The sequence below is a fragment of the Agelaius tricolor genome, unplaced genomic scaffold, assembly GCF_023055355.1.
Source record: "Agelaius tricolor isolate 1412-34295 unplaced genomic scaffold, bAgeTri1.0.p SCAF_49, whole genome shotgun sequence".
NCBI lineage: Eukaryota > Metazoa > Chordata > Aves > Passeriformes > Icteridae > Agelaius > Agelaius tricolor.
The window spans coordinates 1,554,846-1,567,320 of NW_027269309.1; the positions used below are offsets into that span (position 1 = coordinate 1,554,846).

The 12,475-nt window shown below is 60.4% G+C and overlaps 1 protein-coding gene across 7 annotated transcripts in view; it reads left to right on the forward strand.

Moving 5' to 3' along the window:
- Positions 1 to 12,475, forward strand: part of DLGAP4 (DLG associated protein 4) — a 156,863-nt gene that overhangs the window by 31,215 nt on the left and 113,173 nt on the right. The gene's annotated exons all lie outside the window — the stretch shown is intronic.

Consider the following 12,475-nt stretch of genomic DNA (forward strand, 5'->3'; position numbering starts at 1 on the left):
GCTCCGGGGGTTCCGTGGGTGAGGGGCACGAGGAAGCTGTGGACGCTGGGGGTTGTGTCCTCTCGTGGGGTGCTGCTCTCTGCCCAGTGTGGCAGCAGAGGTGCTGCTGGCAGAGCAGGGGCACGGGGCTGCTAAGGGGACAGGGCTGAGCTGCTGTGAGGGGCTGGCAGTGCCCCAGCATGGGGACACAGGGTGGCTGGAGGACACTGCTGTGGACACTGCAAGGCACTGTTGCAGGTGTCCCTGGGGCAGGGAGGGCTGTGAGCAATGCCAGAGCCCGGGAGCAGCGGGGGCAGAGCCCACAGGGAGCCCCAGCCAGGTGGGGAGCAGACCCACAGCCCAGCATGGGCTCCCTGGGGCTGCCCTGGCCGTGCTTTGCCCTGGGCTCTGCACCCTCAGCCTGGGATGTGCTCCCCAAGCTCTGGGCTCGCTGTGGGCACGCTGGGCACGAGCAGGGGGCTCAGCACCATGACTGGCCAGGGAAGGAGGCTCCTGCAGGGAACGTGCCAGCCCATGGGAAGCCTCTGCTCCCCCTCAGGAAAGGACAGGGCTCTGGGTTTGGGCAGAGCTGTGGCAGCTGCTGGCCCCTGGGGAAGGGACGTGTTCTGAAAGCACAGGCAGGGTGAACACACAGGCCAGACCTGCAGAGGAATGAATCCCATGGCTTTCCCACATCAGCAAAGATTTCCTGGTGTGTTCCAGAAGTGACACCAGCTCCATCAGCCCAGCCCATCCAAACACTCAGAGTCTGGGTTTGGCCTCCCAAGGGGAGAAGATGGGCAGAAAACCCAGTGAGCTTCCAAAGCATGTCAGGGGATTGTCCTTCACAGCCTGGCAGCAGCTGTGGGAGCCCAAGGGCTGGGAGTGCTGCAGGGGCTGCTCTGGGTGCCCTGTCCTGCCCTGGGAGCCCTGTCCTGCTGTGGGAGCCCTGTCCTGCTGTGGGAGCCCTGTCCTGCTCTGGGTGCCCTGTCCTGCCCTGGGTGCCCTGTCCTGCTCTGGGTGCCCTGTCCTGCTGTGCCACCAGCCAGAAGTAAAGCACAGCTTCCCCAGAGAGCTCAGTGTGGGGAGCTCAGGCACTCCCAGCACGGCTCTTCCTCACTGCAGCTGCTGCTGTGAGTGTGTCACAGGATAATCCATGGGGGGTTTTGGCCAAGCTGATCTCTTTGCACCTCTTTGGGCCAATCCAAGGGGTCTTTGCAGCCTTCTGGGCCGTTCTGGAAGAAGAGCTCTGCAGGCTGGATTCTGGAGGGCTCTCCCAATATCAAGGCTCTGGCAGTGGTGCAGGGATGTGAAGGAGATTTGGGGATGAGGATGGAGGGCAGACACCCACCCATTGGGTGGCTGCTGTGCTGGGATGAGGATTCAGGCCCTGCCCAATCCAATCAGAGCCCCTCTGTACGGCAAGGAAGCCTTCCTCAGCCCTCCTCTTCCTCCCAGCAGTGTCAGCTGGGCAGTGCCTGGTGAAGGCGGGGACCCAGCCACACTCTGGGCAGCACCAGGGACAGGGACAAGGACAGGAGGTCGGGTGGGTTTGGGTGTTCCCTGGAGGTGACATCAAGAGGGAGCATGAGACAAAACTTGTTTTGGGATTTGGGAAGGAAGACCTGGGATCAAATGGTCCCAGTTTCCATGGGGCACAATGGTGAAAGGTTCACAGGACAGTGAGGTCCTTAGGGTGGGAGAAACCTCTGGGAATGCCCCTGGGTATTGGGGGGTCCCCAGACCCCCTGGGTGGGACTCCCCTCCCCTGGGGGACCCGAACACCACGGTGGGAGCAGCAGCAGCCCCAGTGCCCTGCCCCCAGCAGTCATCAGCTGCCTCCTTCCCTTCACTGCAGCTGCTGGATTTCTCTCTGGGCTGTTTTTTTAATGTATGTGACACATGTTTGGTTCAAAGCGCTTAATTGCCTCTTGGGATGCATTTCATTTATTCTTATTATTATTAAGAGAGAAATTGGAGTTGTTGGGTTTGCTTTATTTTGCTATTTTTTTCCTTCTTTTTTTTTTTTTTTTCTTTTCTCTATCCTGTAAGGAAAGGGTGAGGGAAAAAACTCCACATATGCCTCGAGCATGTGTGTGCCCAGCCTCTTTCCTCTGTGCCCCCCAGCCTCTCTCCTCAATTCCTTTCATCCTCTCCTGCTGCTCCTGACCAGGAGGGGTGATCCCTCTCCAATCCCTCTCCACCTGGGACGAGAGGGTACAAGAGCCCTGGGATGTCTTTGCTTGTGTTGCTCAAGGGTCAGGTCAGGGCTGTGTGCATGGGATGTGCTCCTGCCCTGCCCATGCCACTGGGATACCCCTGGGTGGGAATGGTGGCATTTCCTGCTTTGGGGACTGGGAAAGGCCAGGGTGGATGTTAAGGGTTGGTGTCTGTGGCCTGGGCCACGCTTGGATGGATGGATGGATGGATGGATGGATGATGGATGGATGGATGGATGGATGGATTGATGGATGGATGGATGGATGGATGGATGGATGATGGATGGATGGATGGATGGATGGATTGATGATGGATGGATGTTGGATGGATGATGGATGGATGGATGGATGGATGGATGGATGGATGGATGGATGATGGATGGATGGATGGATGGATGGATGGATGGATGGATGGATTGATGATGGATGGATGTTGGATGGATGATGGATGGATGGATGGATGGATGGATGGATGGATGGATGGATGATGGATGGAGGGATGGATGGAGGGATGGATGGATGGATGGATGGATGGATGGATGGATGTTGGATGGATGATGGATGGATGGATGGATGGATGGATGGATGATGGATGGATGATGGATGGATGGATGGATTGATGGATGGAGGGATGGATTGATGGATGGAGGGATGGATGGATGGATGGATGGAAGGATTTATCCTAAAGAGCTGCCTGAATCCAGAAAGGTGTGGTGGTGGATGCTGTGGTGGGAAGATGGGGCAGAGCCAGACCCACAGGCTCCACTGAGGGCAGGTGGATCCAACCCCATGCATCCCTCAGGGCTTCATCCCAGGGGCTTTGGTGCCTGGAATCCTCCCCAGGACCCTGCCCCAGACACGGCTCTGCTACCAGGGTTTGTTGTCCCTTGTTTTTAGGGTTTGATGTTTTAGTCTTCCTCCTCCTCAGCTCTCATCAGCATGAGCATTCCCATTAGGAATGGGTGGGCTGGGCCAAACCTACAGGAATTTTCTGTCCCTTGTGAGAGGCACCCCCCTTCCTCCCTGCATCCCCTTTGCTCAGTCCCAGTGCCCAGAGCAGGAAGAGCCATGGATTTTAGGGGCAGATCTCCTCCTGGGGGGCTCCCTGCATTTCCTGAATCTGGGTTCCACAGTGCTCCTGCCCTGGGCTGAATCCCCTGAAATCTTGTTCCCTGGAAAGGAGGTTGCTGTCCCTGGATTCCTCTATCCACCAGTCCCTGAGGAACTCAAATCCAGTCTCTGTCTTCCTGGAGAGTTGTGCCAAACATTTGGGTGGCTCCCAAACCCCTGCTAATGAGGGATCTCGTGCACCAGCAGATGTGGGGGTTGTTTCTCTGTGGGTTCTGGGAAGATCTCCCCAGCCCAGCAGTGCCATGAGTCTGGGAGGAGAATGAGCTGCCAGGGTCTGGCAGTGTGGGGATGCATCAGCAGGCTGGGATTGGCAGTGGATGGCTTCCAGCATGGAATCACAGCTCTGGGAGGGGGCAGCCCTGCTCCTGGGGCTCAGCACCAACCCTGCCCTGTGCAGGTGAGCAGCTTGCCCAACAGCAGATGCCAAAATGGAACAGATCCCTCCACCCCCAGTCCAGCTTCCCCCAGACCTGGATCAGTGTCCCCATGGCCCAGAGCCCCCACAGCACCTGGCCTGTGGTCCCAGGGATGCTCTGCCCTTCCCAAAGCCCTTGTCCTGCTTCCAGCCAGCTGCCGCAGACCAGCGAGCCTTCTTCCCTCTGCCTTCTCCTCCTCCTCCTCCCACTTCCCAGGTCTGGAGGGAGAGCTCAGCTGGGGCTGTCTGTGCCAGAGACAAGCACAGGGAAATGGGAACGGCTGGTGCTGCTCCCGCCAGGCTGCCTGCCAGGGAAGCTTTGGCTTTATCTCCCGAGCCAGGCACCCTGGGAAGGGAACCAAGGCCTGCCTGGGGCAGGAGGAGGTGCTGGTGCTGCTCCAGACCCCTGGGCTCGCTCCAGAGGGGTTGTTTTCCTCCCAAGCAGCACTGCAGCACTCACACAGAAGGATTTGCAATGCAGAGGAAACCTCCCACCCGCCACGCGGCAGCGTGGGCAGCGAGCGGAGCCGGCAGCGGCTGCACTCCCACGGGCTGGGCCCCACACCCTGCCCTGCCCCGGCCCACCCTGGGCCAGTCCTGCCTCTGGCACCCCCTCCCTGCCAGGAGGGACCATGGAGACCCTCTGGGCACCGTGCCCCAGGACAGGGCTCTGCCCTGGGACCACGGAGGTGACACTCTGCTCCCTGCTGCTTTGGGGCTTCTGTCTCCTTCCAGCGCTGCATTCCCTCGGCCACTGAGCAGGGACAGGGTGGCTGGCACAGCTGGCATGGCTGGCATCAGTGAGTGCCTTTCTTGGCATCCTGGGCATGGGGAGGCAGTGCAGGTGTAGGACAGGGAGTCTGGGATCCAGCAGATCCGTGTGTGATCCATGAGTGGGTGTTTGGCAGGAGGAAGGACCCCAAGGTGTCACAGGTCAGTCCCACATCCGAAGGCAGGACACGGCTCCTGGTGCCCTCAGGTCTTGCTGGGAGAGTGAGGGTGGCTGGTGGAGGTCGGTTTTGGAGGGACAGTGTATGTCTGGTCCTTAGTGAACCAGGAATTCCCACAGGCTGGGTGGGAGAGGGAACCATCCCTGGGTTTGGGGATGTTGGTCATATCCTTTCCTGGGCAGGCCACCACGCTCTGCTCCCTGCAGAAGCTTCAGTGTCACCCATGGGGAGAAGGACGCCCCTGCCAGGCCCAGAGCAGCTGTTTGTGCCCTCCTCAGTCCCTCCATGGGACAGGGAAGGTTTGGGTGATCTCAAGGTCACCCCTTTGCTGAGGCTGGGCTGAAGGACATCACAGTGCTTTGGGCTGCTGATCCTGGGGAAATGGGCTGTGGTGGCTCCCATTGCTTCCCCCTGAGCTGAGGGGGGTGTGGGGTGATCTGGAGGGAATGCTTGGGATTTCTGGGCTCTGGCAGGACATTCAGGGTTGAACAAGGAGTCCAGAGCACAGCCCCATCTCCTCCCACCCTTGTTGCCCCCACACCCTGCTGAGCAGGAGGCCTGAGCCCCATCCTGGGCAGTGGAGGATGCCCTGCTCTGTCCTGAGCTGTTACCTGTGCTGTCACCTGGCTGAGTCAGGGTGGGAGCTGCAGGGACCTGTGCTGGAGCACTGGATTCCACTGCTGGGGACACTGCAGGACACGTTTCCATGGAAGCCCAGGAAGGTGAAGGGGCTTTCCCTGCTCTCCTGGTTTGCCAGCACTGCTGGGCTGCTGTTGTCCCTCTGGACTGGATGCACATGGCAGGGGCTGGAGCTAGATAAGCTTTAAGGTCTCTCCCAAACCAAAATATTCTGTGATTCTACATCAGGAGCTCTGCTCCCTCACAAAGGGTGGGTTGGCAGGAGGGGAGGAATTTCTCCAGCTTCTGAGAGGAGGCAGAGCTCCCCCTTGGAGAGCCCTGGGGAGTGGGACCCCCGGGATGCTCGGCAGGGCTGTGTTTTCCTGCTCAGAGCACAACTGTCAATGGCAAAGTCTCGGCACAGACTTCAGTGCTGAGAAACACTGTGGGCTGGGACATTTTGGAGAAGATTTTTAGCTGCAGCAAAGAAATTTGGCAGCTTGGAAGCAATCTAATCATCCTCCTCCCATATGCTTGGTGCTATTTAAAAGGGAGCATGTACCCAATTCCTTCCGACCAGCACGCTGACATTTCCACAGTGCATTTGGAAATAAATTTGGCATCCGCTGTCAGAATCTCAGACTGAGCCCAGAGTGGCTAATTTGGGCTCTGAGTGCCTCTGCAGAGCACCTTTCCCTGCTGGCAATGCCCAAGGAGCCACAGCAGGGTCTGCTTCCCACGGGCACTGCCAGTGTTGGGGACTGGGGGAGGCAGAGCCTGGGGCCTGGCTGGTGGCTCCAGCCCTTCCCAGCAGCCCCTCAAGCTGAGGAGGCTTCAGGGTGGGGCTGTGCTGGCTCTCCTGAGGCACAGCACAGAGACACAGGGAGCCCTGAATGCCTGGGCTCATCCTGAGCCAGGGCTCTGTCCTGCTCCGGGCCCTGGGCTCGCCAGAAACCTCTCTGAAACCTCCCTGAAACCTCTCCAGAAACCTCCCTGAAACCTCTCTGAAACCTCCCTGAAACCTCTCTGAAACCTCCCTGAAACCTCTCTGAAACTTCCCTGAAACCTCTCTGAAACCTCTCCAGAAACCTCCCTGAAACATCCCTGAAACCTCTCTGAAACCTCCCTGAAACCTCTCTGAAACCTCCCTGAAACCTCTCCAGAAACCTCCCTGAAACATCCCTGAAACCTCCCTGAAACCTCTCCAGAAACCTCCCTGAAACCTCCCTGAAACCTCCCTGAAACCTCTCTGAAACCTCCCTGAAACCTCTCCAGAAACCTCCCTGAAACCTCCCTGAAACCTCCCTGAAACCTCTCTGAAACCTCCCTGAAACCTCTCTGAAACCTCCCTGAAACCTCTCCAGAAACCTCCCTGAAACATCCCTGAAACCTCCCTGAAACCTCTCCAGAAACCTCCCTGAAACCTCCCTGAAACCTCCCTGAAACCTCTCTGAAACCTCCCTGAAACCTCTCTGAAACCTCCCTGAAACCTCTCTGAAACCTCTCCAGAAACCTCTCCAGAAACCTCCCTGAAACCTCCCTGAAACCTCCCTGAAACCTCTCTGAAACCTCCCTGAAACCTCTCCTGCCCAACACCCAGGGCTGGCAGGCCGTGGAGGGGCACTTGGGGGGCATTTAGGGTCCCCCCAGCTCCTCTCTGCCATCAGACAGCTGGAGAGCCGAGGGGATGCCCAAGGAGTGTGGGGGTGGCAGCGCTGGGCTCTGTGCTCTGCTTCAGCTGCACCCAGGAAAGGGGCAGGAAAGGGGCAGGAGAGGGGGGCTGCTGCCACCTGCCTTGGGGGGACACGTGTGGGGACCTGGGCATGACTGTCCCCATCCCTCAGGCGTGGCAGCGAGGATGGCTCCTGTCCCCATCCCGCAGGTGTGACAGTGAGGATGGCTCCTGTCCCCATCCCGCAGGTGTGACAGGGAGGTGTGGTTCCTGTCCCCATCCCGCAGGTGTGGCAGGGAGGTGTGGCTCCTGTCCCCATCCCACAGGTGTGACAGCGAGGATGGCTCCTGTCCCCATCCCGCAGGTGTGACAGGGAGGTGTGGTTCCTTGGTTCCTGTCCCCATCCCGCAGGTGGGACAGGGAGGTGTGGTTCCTGTCCCCATCCCTCAGGTGTGGCAGGGAGGTGTGGTTCCTGTCCCCATCCCTCAGGTGTGACAGCGAGGATGGCTCCAGGCACACGGGATGTTTGGAATGTTTGGAGGCTGTGTCTGGTGTCCTGCCCGCCTGTCCCTGGCTTGGGCCGGGGTCAATGGGCTGTCCCTGGAGATGACACCGGGTGCCACCTCCCTCAGCAGGATCTGTCCCCTCCCCTCATCCGCAATCCCAGCTTCCCTCGGGTCCCCAGCCCCGCCGAGCCCTGGCCACGGCCGGGACTTAGGGGACGCAGGGCTCTGAGCCCAGCCAGCCCGGGGGACAGCCTTCCTCCCCTCCTCTTCCTCCCAGTGCAGCTGTGCTGGGGTGAGGGAGGAAGAGGAGGGCAGGTTGGGAACACTGGTGGGCTGGATGGGGAATCCGTGCCCGGGAGCATCCCCGTGTCCCCCCTGTGCCATTGGCCTCGCTGGCGCTGCTGCAGCGGGATCAGAGCCGGTGAGCCGTGAGCTGAGCCCGCCCGAGCCGCTCCCAAGGATTCGCGTGAATTATGGAGATGGGAATCACGCAGCAATCCAGGCATGGCCAATGTCCTGAGGGGGCGGCAGGGCTGGAGCTTCGCCGTCCAGGAGGTTTCCTGGGATCTAATTAGTGCTCAAACAGCCCCTCCTGGATGGGCTCCATGCCCGCCCTCAGCGCCCACCTCCGGCTCTGGCCATGGGGACAGGGGACACGTGCTGGCACAGGGGACACAGGGTGGCACAGGGTCGGGGGCCATGGACACAGCCAGGGAAAGACATTGGGGCAGGAAAAGAACAGATCCCTCTGGCCCCAGACAGGAGGTGGGAGCTGATGTCTCCCCTGCCCAGGCTGAGCACTGGGGCACAGGGACATGCTGGGGACAGGCTGGGGACAGGCTGGGACAGGCTGGGACATGCTGGGGACAGGCTGGGGACAGGCTGGGACAGGCTGGGGACATGGTGGGACAGGCTGGGGACAGGCTGATGACAGGCTGGGACAGGCTGGGACAGGCTGGGGACTGGCTGGGACAGGCTGGGGACAGGCTGGGACGGGCTGGGGACACGCTGGGGATAGGCTGGGACAGGCTGGGGACAGGCTGGGACAGGCTGGGACAGGCTGGGGACAGGCTGGGTGCTGGGGACAGGCTGGGGACAGGCTGGGACAGGCTGGGGGCAGGCTGGGGACAGGTTGGCGACAGGCTGGGACAGGCTGGGACAGGCTGGGGACAGGCTGGGACGGGCTGGGAACAGGCTGGGACGGGCTGGGACAGGCTGGGAGATGCTGGGACAGGCTGGGGACAGGTTGGGAGATGCTGGGACAGGCTGGGACAGGCTGGGACATGCTAGGGACAGGCTGGGGACCGGCTGTTCCCCTGTTCAGTGCCTGGCAGCCCCTGGGATGGGCCATGTGCTGCACTGGGAGCAGCACTTCTCTGCAGCAGAGCTGTGAGTGGGGCAGTCCTGCCCTGGCGCCCCTGGAAGGGCTCCTCCTTGTCACCTGAGGGTGACAAAGGCTGGATCCTTCATGGAGGGAAGAGCTGGAGCTTCCTCCATGGGCCTGATGCAGAGGCAGCAGCTGGTGCAGGCCTTGGGGCCTTGGTGGCCCAGCCCAGCCCCTCAGGGCTCGCCCCCAGGGCCCAGGGCAGGCTGGCACAGAGTTCTGGGCCTGGATCTCTCCTGGAGCTCCTGTCCTTCCCTCTGCTCTGCAGGGACATGCAGTGTGGCATGTGCTGCCTCAGGAGCAGTCCCAGCAGTGCCCTGACCCCATGCCAGGGCCCAGGAGCGCCTCAGCAGGGCCAGCACCCCTGGGTGCTCTGTGCAGGGGATCCCTGCAGGTGCTGGGGAGGCTCCCCCAGGGCTGGGGCTGCAGCTCAATCCCTGCCAGGAGCCAAAGCCAGTCTGGGCTGCAATGGGAGGATCCTGATCCTGACCACTCTAGCGTGTCCTTGGCTGAGGAGCCTCTGCCAGGCACAGCCAAGGGCTTTGCCCGTGCCTCAGGACAGGCCTGGGAGCAGGACAAGTCCTTCCTGCTCCAGGGGGCATCTGGGCAGGGATTCAGCTCTGGAGGAGCCACGGCTGCTCCTCTGGGCTGGTGTCTGCTGGGGAAAAGCAGCTGTCCTGGAGAAAACCCCCCTGGAGGGGCTCCCTGGGGCTGATCCCTTTGTCCTGCATCACCCCTGTGTGGGGGGACACCCCTGAGCACCCACCCCTCACCCTCCACGGCTGGCCCTGAGCCCTGGGGGTGTCCCAGTGCCACCAGGCACAGCCCCACCTCCCCCAGCAAGCACAGCCACAGCACAGGGGGCTGCAGAACCCTGGGGTCACTCAGTCCCCTCTGTTCTCAGTTTGGCTGAAAGAGGTAAAGCTGTGGAGGAGTGATGAAGGAAGGTGGAGAGTCAGGGAATTATGGAATCTCCAAATGGTTTGGGTTGGGAGGGACATTAAAGCTCATCCAGTCCCATCCCCTGGCATGGCAGGGACACCTTCCACTGTCCCAGGCTGCTCCAAGCCCTGCCCAGCCTGGCCTTGGGCACTGCCAGGGATCCAGGGGCCGCCACAGCTGCTCTGGGCACCCTGTGCCAGGGCCTGCCCACCCTCCCAGGGAACAATTCCCTCCCAATATCCCATCCATCCCTGTCCTCTGGCACTGGGAAGCCATTCCCTGTTTCCTGTCCCTCCATCCCTTGTCCCCAGTCCCTCTCCAGCTCTCCTGGAGCCCCTTTGGGCACTGGAAGGGGCTCTGAGCTCTCCCTGGATCCTTCTTGTCCCCAGTCTGACCATCCTCAGCTCTCCCAGCCTGGCTCCATAGTGAGGGACTCTGAGCTGGCTCTGGGAATGACGTGGTGAAGCCCTTCATGTGCAACCAAGAGAGACATTGTGGGTGCAGTGATCCCCAATGGACCCACACTGGGGGTGGTTCCTCATTTTCCCCTGCCCCTACACCCTCTGCAGTGACCTTGGGAGAGCCTCCTGCTCAGGTGGCCTCACACCAGCCCTGCAGGGCTGTGCTGAGCAGGGCTGGGTGCCCTGGGCAGGGCAGGAGCTGTGCCCAGCTGGTGAGGCCCTGGCACAGGGTGCCCAGAGCAGCTGGGGCTGCCCCTGGATCACTGGCAGTGCCCAAGGCCAGGCTGGCTGGGGCTCCAGGACCCCTGCAGCCTGGTGGGAGATGTCTGTGCCCTGGCAGGGGTGGAACAAGATGATTTTTAAATCCCTTCCCACCCAAAGCATTCTGCGCTGCTGTGGTTCTGTAGTGCCCAGCAGGTGCTGCCCTGGCTCTGTTCCCAGGAGCCCAGAGAGGGCAGGGCAGAGAGGGCAGGGAGGGCACAGCTCTGAGTCCTGGGGCCACTGGGCCTGAGGGGAGCCTGGACACACAGACACAGACAGGACACACAGACAGGGCACACGGACACAGACAGGACACACGGACACAGACAGGACACACAGGGCACACAGACACAGACAGGACACACGGACAGGACACACACACACACAGACAGGACACACGGACACAGACAGGGCACACAGGACACACAGACACAGACAGGACGCACAGACACAGATGGGACACACACACACAGACAGGGTACACGGACACAGACAGGGCACACAGACAGGACACACAGACACAGACAGGACACACAGACACGGACAGGACACACAGACACAGATGGGACACACACACACAGACAGGACACACGGACACAGACAGGACACACAGACACAGACAGGGCACACAGACAGGACACACAGACACAGACAGGACACACGGACACAGACAGGACACACAGACAGGACACACACACACAGACAGGACACACAGACACAGACAGGGCACACAGACAGGACACACAGACACAGGACACACGGACACAGACAGGACACACAGGGCACACAGACACAGACAGGACACACAGACACAGACAGGACACACACACACAGACAGGACACACAGACAGGACACACAGACACAGACAGGACACACAGACAGGGCACACACACACAAACAGGACACACAGACATGGACAGGACACACAGACACAGATGGCACACACACACAGACAGGGCACACACACACAGACAGGGCACACAGACACAGACAGGACACACAGACAGGGCACACACACACAGACAGGACACACAGACATGGACAGGACACACAGACAGCCCTCCCCAGCTGTGATATCCACACTGCACTGGATGGATGTGCCAGGATTCAGTGAGCAGTGACACCTGCCCTGTGTCCTTCTGTTGTCACTGCTGTTCTCTTCATCAGTTTGGGGAGCTCTCTGCCCTGCCCAGGCCCTGGGGTGCTCCCCCTTCCCTGGCTGCAGGCAAAGGAGCCACCCCAGCTGCTCTTTGGGGTACAGTGGCACCAAAGCAGAGGGGAGGGTGAAATCCGGGGTGGGCACACAGCCCTGTGGGGAAGGCTGGGGTGACCTGGGTTCTTTACCAGGCCTGGGGAGAAGTGAGTGACAGATGTGACAGATGTGGTTCCCATGATGACCCACAGCTGGCTGGGCAGGAGTTCCAGGGCAGGCAGCACCATTTCCCTCCTCCAGGGAGCCTGGCTCGTTACAGATGCACTCAGAAATGGCCATAGCCAGACGTGCTGGTGTTTTCCAACCTCTGGAGATAAGAGCATACGAGATAATCATCCCAAAGGCTGCTCTGCTGGAGCTCCTGCCCCTGGCAGTGTGTGCCCATGGTCCCCCAGAGCTGGGCTGGTGGGTGGGGATGGAGGAGGAAGAGGGGAAGGAGAAGGAGACAGAGACTGAGAAGGAGGAGGAGGAGGAAGAGGAAGGGCTTCCAGTGCCAGCACACACACATCCTATGGTTTGTGCTGTGTTGTTGCAAACTGGGGGATCAGGAACATGCACTGGGCTCAGAGCCAGCTAAAGAGCTGGGAATCCTAGGGAAATCCTAAAATGGTTTGGGTTGGGAGGGATATTAAAGCCCATCCAGTGCCACCCCTCCCATGGCAGGGACACCTCCCACTGTCCCAGGTGCTCCAAGCCCCAGTGTCCAACCTGGCCCTGGGCACT